The following is a 15,117-nucleotide window of genomic DNA, read 5'->3' on the forward strand; positions in this document are numbered from 1 at the left end:
TGTTTGCCACCACATTTCAGATATCAAAACATTAGCATATGACACTGCGAATCAGTATTTGGAAGGGACATCCTAAACACGCCCCTTCCAAATATTGAATCTCAAAACCAATATTATTGTTCGGTAACCAGTTGCCAAATTGCAATTTGGGCTTTGTACTTCAGGAAAAGCATTTTTTTTCGCTCGCAAATGGCTCAATACACAGAATCGGGTCATTTGCAATTATACAGTAGTATTGGAAGAAAATAACCTCAATAATTTGGGAAGTTTGCAGGAAAAGTATGGAAGTCACCCCCGACTCTGACTTCTCAATATATGGGATGCAACTGACTTGAAGGCTAAAGAAAGGATCTGGGTCTCCCTTGGAAATGTAGTAGCGAAACGTAATAAAGCCAGAGCTTGGAAAGGAGGCACGGCACCAAGGCTCTGGGACTGGGAGGCCAATATGACTAGTGTATACAGAAGGAAAGGCTGATCTTTGAAGGGAGAGGATGCCCCAAAAAATGGCCGAAGATTTGGGGGAATGGAAAAAAATGAGAAGAATTTTGTTTGTACCATTTACTGATTCCCCTATACAGGAATGAATAATTCCGTGAAAATTAATGGTCACAATGTAAAATTGACAATATGTAACATAATGGTAATGTTGGAAGGTAGCAACAAATAGATGGTGGTAAACGTACGAATGCACTGTGTCACTTTATTAGACGCTGTTATGTTTTTGTTTTTCTTATTCAATAAATAAGAATGAAAAAATTATATATATATATATATATATATATATATATTACCTACTGGCGGTCGCCAGTAGGTATATATAGTTAGGATTTTTTCTCTATGGGTTTTTTGAAAATTCTATGTCTAATAACTTTGGCGTTTGTGGACGGAATTGGCTGAAATTTTCAGGAAAATGGCACATTTTGTTTCTGAGCAGCCCTTGAAAATTTGGGGGGGGTTCGTCAAGGGGGGGCCGAGAAAAAAGGGGGGTCCCAAAACGTGTTTTTAACATTGAGTTTTCCATAGGGCGGTTGGCCTCACTTTTAGCCCGAACGGCTGAATGGATTTGCACGAAACTTGGCAAAATTGTAGGGACTGGTAGCCCGATGTGCCTTTTGTAGGTCTCAATATATGTGCTCCAGTGGATTTTGAGAAATTAACGTTTAAAAAAAGATATATATCTGTAACAGCGGACCGGGCAGCGTCCCAGGACGCGTACTTTTCGCGCAACGGAGCTTTGTGAAGCGAAGCTGATTGGTTCTCCGGCGTCTGTCAACATTCCAAACAGTCCGTAGCGGCCGCCATCTTGTCTCTCGGTAGGATCGAGAGACAAGAGGAGGCGAAAGCGAAGGGGCAAATGACCATAAGGGGGAATAGTAGATCCTCGCTGACCCCCTAGGTTTGATGTGGAGGTTTTAAAAGGGCCCCGCGGGGCAAAAAAAAATAATAATAATAATAATCGAACGGCTGAATGGATTTGCACGAAACTTGGTAAAATATTAGGGACTGGTAGCCCGATGTGCCTTTGCTAGGTCTCAATATATGTGCTCCAGTGGATTTTGAGAAATTAACGTTCAAAAAAAGATATATATCTGTAACAGCGCTCCGCTTCGCGTACTTTTCGCGTTACGGAGCTTTGCGAAGCTGATTGGTTCTCCGGCGTCTGTCAACATTCCAAACAGTCCGTAGCGGCCGCCATCTTGTCTCTCGGTAGGATTGAGAGACAAGAGGAGGCCAAAGCGAAGGGGGAAATGACCATAAGGGGGCATAGTAGATCCTTCCTGACCTCTTAGGTTTGATGTACCATTTTGCCAAGTTTGGTGTAATTCCGTTCAGCCATTCAGGCTGTAGACGTATGTAAATGTCCTATGGAAAATTGCATGGGGAAAACACATTTGAAAGTGTTGAAATTTAGAACCAATTAAAATGTTACTTTGGTTTTGTATTTGTGTGTGATGAAAGTTAATTGGTTATGTATATATGTCAAATGAGAGGAAACCACAGCCATTTTGTGATACTACTGTCTGAGGTACATTTGTGAGGAATTTTTGGTGGTGAATTTCTGGTGTTTGATTTACACAGTACTAACACTTCTGCTACTTTTAAAAAGGTGAGTTGTTAATTTGTAAGGGGAACTATGTTGTACACTTGAAGATAATTTGAAAAATGTTTTCTGTTATTTATTTGCAGTCCTTCTGTTATACTAAATACTTGATGAAGTTAGTTTTATATTATGTATTACTAAAAACGATAAATGAAAGTGATTATTTTTTTCTGCAATTTACAGCAAGCAATTTCAAAATAAAATGGCTCACAATGAAGAGACCGTGGCAATTTCTTTTGAATTGTCCACTACATTGATTGAAATTGAGAGCACCAATAATGAAATATTGTCACAAGGAGGACATGACTTGTATGATTCCATTAGATTGATTGAAATGGACAGCACCAAGAATGAAATATTGTCACAAGGAGATGACTTGAATGATTCCACTACATTGATTGAAATTGAGAGCACCAATAATGAAATATTGTCACAAGGAGGAGATGGCTTGTATGATTCCATTAGATTGATTGAAATGGACAGGACCAATAATGAAATATTGTCACAAGGAGGAGATGACTTGAATGATTCCACTACATTGATTGAAATTGAGAGCACCAATAATGAAATATTGTCACGAGGAGATGACTTGAATGATTCCACTACATTGATTGAAATGGACAGCACCAATAATGAAATATTGTCAGAAGGAGGAGATGACTTGAATGATTTTTTTGATCAATCTCTTGATGGCGAATTTATCGAGTGTTTGGAGACCATAGAGTTACAAGAATCATCATTGCAGACTTTTAATGAGGAGATTCCAGATGAGATGATTGAAGAGGAAATTACTGATGAGGACATGTTACTAGTTGTTTCAAATTTAGAAAATTCTGAAGAATAAATTTATATTTAGAAATCAAAAATTGTTTGAGACATTATTTATTTTTATTTTTAATTTATGAGGTTGTAGCGAAGTGATTGTAGTATAAAATGAGACTTATAGTATAGAGTGCAACATTTTTATGTTACATGGTAAGTTTACTCATATTTACTTCCCTTCTGCCACTATATTATCTCCAATGTGTATTTGACATGTCTTCTTCATCTCCGGCCTCCTTTCTCTCACTGTGTGTCTCCGATGCATCTTATCGCTGGTATTTTGTGTAATTACAGAAGAGAGTAAAATAAAATAGTTCGGAACGTGAAAAGGGGGCAAAGTAGAGTACTCCTCACCCCCTAGGCCTTTTTAGGCGGTCCCAAAAGGATCAGTTTCTGCTTTCCTGAGAGATTATGGTATGAGTTCCATATACCACAATAACTTGCATTACAACATGCAAGATATCTATCTCCTATTACCAACTTTTGGAGATATTCGCGCTAAGCGCGAATATCTCCAAAAAGTAACACCTGCCCTGAGCAGTTCTTAGCCATGTTATCCAATGGGAGGTGGATAACATGGCTAAGAGTATTAGCTCGGTAATGCATGAATATCGCTGAGTTTTTAGCGATATTCATGCATTGCGGCCGTTTATTATCGCATTTGCGATAAACCTTGATAATAGTAAGGTTTATCTTCGATAATTTCTGACGATGCTTAGTGGTAAAAAATTGGTTGGTAAGCATCGTTAGCGATAAATATCGCTTAACTTTGGTAATATGCCCCAACGTCTGTTAACGTTCGATTCGAAGGAAATGAGGAAGTGTTGAAAAACATTGTCTGCGCCATCTTGCCTTTTTTGAAATGCCACACTTTTGTCGTGCACGGCAGCCATTTTAGATGTCTTGACCAGACCCACTCTCTGCACGCTGTCGATTCGTAGCATGGCTCCTCACCCTCGCAAGCATCTTCCCCAGGCACTGGTCACCCCCGCTCTCTGTCTTATGCATGGGCAATAAACCTCCCCCCATCTGCGCTGCTCTTCCCTGAGAATCACACTGTGCCCGCCCGACACCTCCCTTTCGCCCTATTCACTACCGCACCCTGTGACACTCCTCTTCCTCTGTGTCCGATTGTCCAGGCTATCAGCTAGCCCTGCAGATGTAGTTTATGGCCCCAGCTGTAAAGAATCACCCCTCTTCAAAGGAGTTATAGTAGATCAAGGCCCACACCCGATGAGATCCGTCACACCACACGTGTTCCTACTATCTGAAAACTATCCTGTATTGTGATTGGGGAGGGGACCGAGCCTGAAGCGGAAGATTCCAGGAATGACTCTTTGTACATCAAAGTTTTTACAATTATGTGTCACATAAAAAATATATAGCACTCCAACAAAGTAGTAGGAATATAAAACTTTAATAACATATAAATATATACAACAAAACAAAAACAGTAAAAACATTTAAACAACGAAGAGACCGTGGCAATTTCTTTTGAATTATCCAATAGATTTATTGAAATTGACAGCACCAATAATGAAATATTCTTGTCAGTAGCGGTCTGTTGTGCGAATAGTTCCAAGGCAGCAGAACGCGCTGAAATCTGGATGTCACGAAGGTGATGTCTAGCAAGTTGCCGCCCAGCAAATAACGGCGTGGGGCGCCGCGGGGGTGAGTGAGTCCAGTAGGCACCACAGCTATTCTTACCGGCATTGCAGAATTACTGCTGGGGACAATGCCTGTGCTGGAGCAGGGTCACAGCAGAAACAAAAAGGATTCTGTTGAAGATGTTGTTGGTTTTCAATTTGAAAACAGTTCTGGTGTCAACTGCTATGCTAATGTAGTGGTTAATGTTTTGTTTTCTCTAGAAAATGTAAAAGAGGGGGAGGCAGTCCAAAGTTCCGTTAAAAGGGCAAAGGAAAGGATCGGTGGTTTGAACTATCAGTCAAAAAGGGGAGGGGGTGCAACAATTTTTCCTACCGGGTCACACTGTGCTTTCACCGGAAGTGAGGTCTGCAGGATTCTAGTAATTCAAAGTGAGGCTGGCGCCGACGTCCCGCGGATACAGTTTCGTCACTCCACGGGTGATCATGGCAGTCATTCCCCATCGGGGGTGGGAGACTCCCGCGGCTCCTCTAGAATCTTCAAGGTCGTGGAGGACTACGGTGGTGGAGTCAACCAGTGACCGGGCCATTTCTTTATGCTGGGCCCGCTCTTGCCAGGTCGACCGCCATTTTGAGAGTTCGGTAGCTACTGGCGATCGCGGGGTCAAATGAGCGGACGGGCTCCACCCTGCCGGGCGAGACGTTGCAGCATGGCCACAGTGGAAGAACTCTTTTCCGGGCGCCTGGACCGCTGAGGGTGCAGCTGGGAAGCCTCCACTGGGGAGGCGGGAGAGGCCTGTTCGCACCGTCTCTCCCTCCCAGTGCACCCCACGGCGTCTCGCTTGAGATTTGTTATGGCCGGACCAGGCGATGAGGACGAGGGGGGGGTCGGAGGCATGTGCAAGACATCCCCCCCCAGTGTTGTCGCAGCCATTATAAAAGAAAGAAGTGTCCCGTCCGTCTTCGGGCCGGGCTTCCGGTGGATGTCGGCCGGACGCCCCTGGCTCTGGCCCCATGAACGGGTTTCTTGGTTTATCGGCTGCAGCCGGATTCCGTCGGCCTCGGCCCCCCGACCGTTGGTGGCCGGACCGGAAGAGCATGTGGCGGGACTACCTGCAACTCTCAAGGGCCACCGCGGCCGGACTGGGAGAGAGAGGGGAGGGTCGAGGAGACATTCCCCCCCCCTGCAACTGTTCAGCGTTGTAAAGGCAATCCCCTGGCCGGGTCCCGTTGGTCTCGGCCTCTCCTCCGGCTACACCCTACGTTAGGATCTCCTGGCCGAGGCGTGGCAGCAGGACCTGCCTTATATGGGCTGCTCCCGGCTGGGCGTAGCCGGAACCCTGCCCCACCTTGGAAGTTTCCAGAGTGGGGGCGGATGTTCTACTGACTTGCATTTTCCCTAGTCTATCGATTTTTTTGGCGTGGCAGGCGGTGGGACAGCGAGGGGTGATTTGGTTTCTCTTACTGTTTTTCTGGTCTCTCACCACTGGCATATTTTAACGTTTTCTTGTTTCTAGGACATTAATAGGTTTTATCATTACGTTATGTTATCGTTTCTTTGTTCGTTGTTTAATAAAAGTTCATGTTCATCAGTGGCCTACTGATTTTCGTTTTCCTATTCTTTTCTTTCCAGGTTGTTTCATGCTAAAGTTTCTGTTAACAGGATACAGTGATCACTTCGTTATTATTGCATATGTCCTTTTCACTAGGGGTGCTCTCTGGTCGGGCCAGATGACGTATGTCTAGTAAATGGTCCGGGTGAAACAGGTGCATCAATCAGTGGGGAGTAGATAGGCATGACAGATTACAACGGGGGAGAAAGGTCCGCATTACGTACCCTTTCACTACTTGCAAAGATTTTCCTACGTTTATTTGCAAACAGGGAATACCTCCAAAAAGAACTAATTCCCAAACAGTCAATGTTCGGACAATCAATCAATCAATGAGGAATGAAATAGGTACGACGTGTTAAAGGCTTGCGTTACCTACCCTTCACTATCTGCAAAGGGAGAGAGAATATTCCTATTCTTCCTCGTTTGCAGGTAGAGAAGATCCTTAAGAGAATTAACATCGAACAATTCAATGCTCGATTGAAACAATCAACAAGGGGTACTGTGAACACAAATGAACGCCGCTTATGTACATACGCATTGCTATTTTCAACAGGTTGTTCCTAATGTTTCTATTTTAGCGAGGTCAAAAAGAGATCCCATTAGTGGCCTACTGATTTTGCTCGATTCCTTTTGTTTTTTTACACGATTTTTCGCTATCTGCAAAGACTAAACAGAGTATTGCGACTCTGTGCTTGTTTGTAAATAGAGAATGAACCAAAGAGAACAATCAATCAAATGGAGAGAGAAGCAGGCACGACGGATTACAAAGGGGGAAAGGGCTGCGTTAACTACCCTTCACTATCTGCAAAGAGAGAGTACTCCTAATAGAAATGAGGGGTGGGGGGCAGCAATCAAAGCAGATCAGTGTGCATAAACACGAAAAAAAAAATTCTTACCACGTACTTGACATTCGACAGCTTATGATATTTGCTATTAAAAAACCATTGAAATTCACTGAAAAAACCATAGGTTATAGACCATATATAGTTAGGAATTAGCATTTACAAAACCTTGAAAATTCACTGAAAAAACCATAGGTTATAGACCATATATAGTTAGGAATTAGCATTTAAAAAACCTTATTTTACTCACACAAAACCATTGAAATTCCATATATAGTTAGTTGCACTAACTATATATTGCGCACCCGCAATCCACTGCTGATGATGTCACATATTACATCATTCATGACATGGTCAGTGACATCACTGATGACATCACTGATGACATCTCAAATGACATCACTGATGACATCTCATTTGACATCAATGACCACATCACTGATGATATCATTCATGTGACAATACAATGCATCTCCTCACATTTTAATATAACCTCTGTTTCACCCAGTGTTAAAAACAGAGTATAATTTTTGAAACCATTGACACACCAATACTAGTTACTACATACGTACTCACTGATTCCTACGTCTACACACACATTCACTCATTCACCCATACAATCATTCATACATACAATCACTCATGTTTACAACACAATCATATGCACTCATACACCTATACAGACACTCACACTCTGCCACTCATCCATGGAGTTACTCACACACCTAGTCAGTCCTGTAAAGAATCAATCACACTTCCATTTTCTACTCTATACAGTTAAACATAGAGCACCTTACGTTTTCAACCATATACTAACACATACTTACTCTCTTATACAATCATTGATACAAGTACACATTGATCTGTACAGAGTCACACACCTCCCATCCAGCCACACACACACTCAGTCTCCCATGCAAATACTTGGGCAATCAATCAATAACCCATATAGTTACTCATATAGCTACTGATCAACACATGCAGCAGTTTACAGAACAACAGACATAATGATGCACAAATTAAGACAGTTTAGTCACTAACCCATGCACTCAGTGAGACACATTTAATCACTCACTCATACATTCAGTCATGCACCTACTAAATCCTTCGTCCAGACACTTATACATCCACTCATTCTTCAATATGTAAGACATATTTTAACTTTACAGAAACATAGTCACTGGATGTTGTCATCAGTGATGTCACTGACCATGTCATGAATGATGTAATATGTGACATCATCAGCAGTGGATTGCGGGTGCGCAATATATAGTTAGTGCAACTAACTATATATGGAATTTCAATGGTTTTGTGTGAGTAAAATAAGGTTTTTTAAATGCTAATTCCTAACTATATATGGTCTATAACCTATGGTTTTTTCAGTGAATTTTCAAGGTTTTGTAAATGCTAATTCCTAACTATATATGGTCTATAACCTATGGTTTTTTCAGTGAATATATATATATATATGAGGCATAAGTGTCTTCAAGGTACGTAGAACAAGACGAGGCGAACCCGCAACTGGTGCAAATTTCTTTTATTATGTGCCCAACACCAAAACCGCCATTACGCGTTTCAGCACGCGAATGGCCTTGTTCACATGACAACACTGAGATGGCGGTGTGCTATTTTTAAAGTAAAAGCATGCATGATGTAATGACATAGACATAAAAGAAATACTATCGCCTTTTTTAACTGTAGGCAAATGGGTATCCACAATGTACAGACAGAATAAATAATTGTAAAATACAATATTAAACAGAGCATATTATAAACACAATTAATTTGAATATTTTAGCAGCATAATGAAAAAATATAAAAGACCATAAATAAATATATAAACTTTAAAATTCATATAAATATCCAACTCAATGCTATTGAAAGATTCATCAATGTTTAGTTCATAATTGCTCCCTATGAAAGTTAATCGGATCGAATAGGAACCAATAGGAGTCAATCTAACGACATCCATTCTCCCTTCGAGCCTGACATAACATTTCCACTCCATCAGATCAATGTTTTGAAGACACCCGAAATTCAGCCCAAGCGGGCAAGTATCAAACTCACACATAGTATATATATATGCATTTTATGTGCAAAATTCCGCAATTATATACTATCATGACATGCTGGGCAAACCAAGTATTAAAACATATATTGAAGTACAAGAGAATACTACATGAATATGTTAAAAAAACAAAATTTGGTCAGAAGAGCAGATAGCAAAAGATGTATACATACAATATTACATGAATACCTAAAGATAATGTAGTAAAGTCAGGAAACAGGTGATATTTGAATCCAATTTATTTAGTAGAAAGATCAACACAGCTCGTCATCTCCTGGTAACATCCACCTCTGGATCAGTTCACTCCGAGCATTTAAATCATAACATTCCAGATGCAATGACATCATAATCACAATGACAGCTGTAATCAAATGTCTAAGTATGCTTGCATAGCATACATGAGTATATAAAATCATGTCAGAACATTGTACATAGAATATAACAGATAAGTAAAACAGTCCTCACTTTGCAATCGAGTAATATTATGCGTCTTGTTTCAAGTTTGCGTAGTAGTGCCTCCCGGTCACCACCTCTCCTAAGTGGAGGAACTGTGTTGATTACAAAGTATTTCAGATCAGCTGGGTTTTTATTATGGGTTTCCTCAAAGTGCCTGGCTACTGGGTACGCAGTGTCGCCGTTGGTAATGGCTCATAGGTGCTGGAGTATCCTTTTATGTACTTGCAGCTTCGTGCTTCCCACATAGCACAGGCCGCACGGACACTCCAGCACATACACCGCGTACTCAGTCTTGCAAGTCAACTTTGATTGGATGCGGACAGGTCTCTCACTAAAAGGTGTAAGATACTCAGTTTTGCTTACTCCGTTTTTACAGGCCTTACATACCGAGCACTTAAATAACCCTTTACTGCTAGTGAGCCAAGAGCCTGATGACCTGACTTCTGGACTACTGGATACCAGACAATTGCTCATTGATTTAGCCTTTCTGTAGGTAATACTGGGAGATTGTATAAGCTGTTTGCCCAATATAGGATCGCTAGCAATCAGCGCCCAGTTCTTTTTTACAATTTTACGGATAGCTTGATGTTGAGAGCTATACGTGAGGTTCAACCTGGTCTCATTTTCTATATTGATAAGCTGATGTTTAGTACCCGTTGGGAGCTGTTGCCTACCCAAAGCGTTAGCTCTACACATGGCCTTATCCAAAATTTCTGGTTGGTACCCTCTCCTCAGAAATCTTGCCCTGCAATCATTTTGTGCTAATCTACAGTCAAGATCTGTGCTGCAGATCCTTATAATACAAAGCATCTCCCCATAAGGGATGCTCCGTATTAGGTGAGCAGGGTGATGGCTAGATGCATGAAGCACGGCATTGCCGGCTGTTGGCTTCCTAAAAAGTCTGGTTTCCAGTTTGTTACATTGAATAAAAATTTCCACATTCAAAAAGCAAATAGACTTCGCACTAATTCGGCTAGTGAAACCCAGATTCAATGTGTTGTTATTCAGATTGCTAACAAAACTAACAGCTTAACTTTCCGAACCATTCCAAATAATCAGGAGGTCGTCGATATATCGCATACACTTCACGACCTCGGTGGACATTGTTACTGGGTAGCATGGCATGATGACCTGTTCCTCCCAGATTCCCATGTGAAGACAGGCATAACTGGGAGAAAAACAGGCCCCCATAGCCACACCACGTACATGATGAAATACCTGATTAGCAAAAAGAAAGAAATTATTGTGCAAACAGAGATCAATCATTGACAGTACCATTTTACTGTGCTCACAAAGACATGTAGGTCTAGAATTCAAATAGTGTTGCACTGCTTTCAGTCCATCCCTATGATGAATCGAAGTATAGAGGGAGGAAACATCCAGAGAAATTAACAGATAACCAGATTGCCATTGTATATCTGTTCATTTATTCAATAAATCACCTGTATCAAGGACAAATTATGGCAATCTTCTGACAAAATCCTGGAGAAAGATATCCACATATTTGCTTACAATTTCCAAAATGTTGTTACAGGCCGATATAATTGTGCGCCCAGGAGGCTTGGTATTATTTTTTGGGATTTTGGGAATGAAGTAGGCTACCGGCATCACTGGATTGTCTTTTTTGAGAAATTTGAATTCTTCCATAGTTATTTATCCCAAACTTCTCCATGCCATAAGTTTACTATACACCAAACTTCAAGCCTGTTTCACCTCACTCATTGTTGTCCTCTTGTAGCAGTCTCTATCATTGAGCTGGCCAAGAGACTCTTCCATATAGAGATGTCAAGGCCAAAGCACCACATTTCCGCCTTTATCCAACTGGCGGATAATGATGTTGTTATTGCCCTGCAATTTTTTGATTAACTGATGGTACGCAGAGTCACGATAGTGGAGTCTTTTATTGATTTTGTTTTGCTTTACGTATAGATCTTTGAGCTCAAGAGAAACCTTTTCATGGAACAAGTCAATGTTGTCCTTCAACATAAGGGGGCAAAATGTGGATTTCGGTTTGAATGTTGCAGAAGCTGTAACAACACTGAGCCCTGTGTCAGAGCATACAATTGGTCCTGCACTCTCGTTCTGCATTTGCAATACAACCTGCGATAGAGCAGAATCACCCGCTGTCAATGGAGGTGAATTAGGATCACATACAGGAGGCGGAATTACTTTAGATAATTTGTTGGTTGAATGATATTTACGAAGTTTGAGCTTCCTAGTATACTTGTAAAAATCGATTTTAGTACTGGCAAAGTCAAATTTAGTTTTTGCACTGTATGATAGCCCTAGAGCAAAGATGTTAGATTCCTTGTCGCTCAGCTTCATATCAGTTAAATTAATCACAGTTTTGGCTTTGATTTGCAATGCATTTACTTGCGCTTCGTTTGTTTCTTTTTCCTGGTGGGAGCCTTGGTACCGCTGTTTCCACTGTCTATTGCAGCGCCTCCTTGCGCTGCGTTTCCTGCTTGCGTTCTGTTTACATTTACACTTCGTGCACTCGAACGCAGGCTTTGTTTTCGGTCCTGGCGCACTACATCGAGTTCCTGGGCCAGGGTAAACTTGCGAAACCCCAAGCGCTGAGATCTCACCTGATCATTATCAGATTCACTGTCGACATTCAAACTTGCTTCCGACAGTGAAGAAGTTTCAAGAACCTCACTATTCGCATGACCCATTGCCATCGCTGGAACTTTTTTATTTGCCTTTAAACGTACTTTTTGGTGAAAGTAAAAATGTGTCCATGCTCATAATCCAGACGATCACGCTGGAATTGAAAAGTTTTGCGTTTTTAATAATTTCCTTCTCTCGCTGTAAACGCACTGCCATTTCCTCCCGATATTTGGCAGTGAGGGGAGCACTAGGAAGCTTTTCTATTTTTCCATTTAGGGCATCGATTTCCTTTTGTAAGGTAACTATCACTTTACTAATATTTCTACAAGAAGCCTAAAGGACTCAAGATTAGTTTCCGCCCATTCAACCAACATCCCGGGGTCTGGGTTCTCGTACGATGGTGCCAACATTATCCTCAGACCCCGCGGAATTCTTCCAACCTCCAAATATCTTGTAAGGGAGCGATGCTCACACCATTTAGCCTGCTCGGACTTGCTGGCTTTTTCCAACGCCTTGACCAACTCCTTTAGCTTAGGCTGTGGTTCTTGCTGATTAACAGATTCCATGTTAGATACACTTTCCCCAGCCGGGGAATCTGCAAACATATTGATAGCTGCTTCTTCATGGCTTCTCAGCGTGTCGGCGGACATGGTGTTAATAATTGTAAAGACTATATATATATATATATATATATATATATATATATATATATATATATATATTCACTGAAAAAACCATAGGTTATAGACCATATATAGTTAGGAATTAGCATTTACAAAACCTTGAAAATTCACTGAAAAAACCATAGGTTATAGACCATATATAGTTAGGAATTAGCATTTACAAAACCTTATTTTACTCACACAAAACCATTGAAATTCGCATATATAGTTAGTTGTACTAACTATATATCGCGCACCCGCAATCCACTGCTGATCATGTCACAAATTACATCATTCATGACATGGTCAGTGACATCACTGATGACATCACTGATGACATCTCAAATGACATCACTGATGACATCACTGATGACAACATCCAGTGACTGTATGTTTCTGTAAAGTTAAAATATGTCTTACATATTGAAGAATGAGTGGATGTATAAGTGTCTGGATGAAGGATTTAGTAGGTGCATGACTGACTGTATGAGTGAGTGATTAAATATGTCTCACTGAGTGCATGGGTTAGTGACTAAACTGTCTTAATTTGTGCATCATTATGTCTGTTGTTCTGTAAACTGCTGCATGTGTTGATCAGTAGCTATATGAGTAACTATATGGGTTATTGATTGGTTGCCCAAGTATTTGTATGGGAGACTGAGTGTGTGTGTGGGTGGATGGGAGGTGTATGACTCTGTGCATAGATGTGTGAGCAGTTGATTCACTAGATGTATGGGTTCAAAAGTGCATGTGGAAACAGCTGTATGGGCGGTTGACTGTGTGCATGAGTGTATTGGTGAGTGAATGGATATCTCAGTGCTACATGTCAAAGTAAGTACATATGTAAAACACAGTACATGTGAGAGTTGACATATATAAATAACTGTGCATAAGAGTAAGTGAATGTGTGAGTGGCTGTATGGATCATTGTGAACTTGTATCAGGGATTGTATAAGAGAGTAAATATGTGTTAGTATATGTTTGAATAAGTAAGGTGTGTATAACTGTATAGTTGAGGAAATGGAGTTGTGATTGATTCTTTGCATGACTGACTAGGTGTGTGAGTAAATCCATGGATGAGTGACAGTCTGTGAGTTTCTGTTTACACTGAGTGTATCTAAGGTTATATTAGAGTCTGAAGAGGTTCATCGTATTATCAAATGAATGATGTCATCAGTGATGTGCTCAGTAATGTCATCAGTGATGTCATCAGTGATGTCATTTTAGATGTCATCAGTGATGTCATCAGTGATGTCATTTGAGATGTCATCAGTGATGTCATCAGTGATGTCACTGACCATGTCATGAATGATGTAATATGTGACATGATCAGCAGTGGATTGCGGGTGCGCGATATATAGTTAGTACAACTAACTATATATGCGAATTTCAATGGTTTTGTGTGAGTAAAATAAGCATTTGGAAATGCTAATTCCTAACTATATATGGTCTATAACCTATGGTTTTTTCAGTGAATTTTCAAGGTTTTGTAAATGCTAATTCCCAACTATATATGGTCTATAACCTATGGTTTTTTCAGTGAATTTCAATGGGTTTTTAATAGCAAATATCAAAAGCTTTAAAATGTATTCTTCTTTAATTCGAAAAATATATTTTATATGTTTTTAATACAATTTTTTAATGTATTTTTTTTTTATTTTTTTTTTTTGTTTCGCTCCCGGTCCGCGAACCGGGTAGCTTCCCGTTAGCTCAATTTGGTGCCGCGACCCGGTCCGCAAACCGGTAAACGTTCTGTTTGCGCAACTGCCGGGTTAGAAAACAACATCGTGACGCGTCACGTAATCGCGACGTATGGCGTTCTCGCGTAATGCGTCTTATGACGCGCCGCGTTAGCGCACCCGGAAGTGCTCCGGAGCGCGAACCGAGGGGCGAAGCGCAGCGCCCCGGAAGCGATCTGGGGCGCGGCGCGCAGCACGTAACGTAAGCGTAACAGGTCATGTAACTTGTTATCAAAACTTTTCATTGGTTCATTTCACTTTTTGATTCCTAATGATGTAAGGCTAGGTCATGTGACCTAAAAATAACACTTTTCATTGGTTTAGAACTATTTTTTTCCCAAATGATGAAAATCCCTCCTTGTTTCCTCACTCTGACTTTCAACTTTGTGAGAGGAAGACCTTTTTTGATTAGTTAGAAATGGCAAGTGTTGTAGCTGCAGCTGGTGCACCCCCACCACCACCACCACCTCCTAGGAAGAGAGGACCACCTCCTCAGATTATCATTCAGCAAGAGGAGGAAGAAGAGGAAGAAGAGGAAGAGACGGAAGGGGAGAGGCAGTTTTTGCCTGATGAGCCAAGAATTTCCCATATAAAGGAAGA

General features: G+C 40.9%; 1 protein-coding gene across 1 annotated transcript in view; it reads right to left on the reverse strand.

Moving 5' to 3' along the window:
- LOC144828060 (histamine H4 receptor-like) overlaps window positions 1-15,117 on the reverse strand; it is a 317,412-nt gene that overhangs the window by 6,477 nt on the left and 295,818 nt on the right. The window lies entirely within an intron of this gene.

Source organism: Lissotriton helveticus, chromosome 4_1 (assembly GCF_964261635.1).
Source record: "Lissotriton helveticus chromosome 4_1, aLisHel1.1, whole genome shotgun sequence".
Taxonomy (NCBI): domain Eukaryota; kingdom Metazoa; phylum Chordata; class Amphibia; order Caudata; family Salamandridae; genus Lissotriton; species Lissotriton helveticus.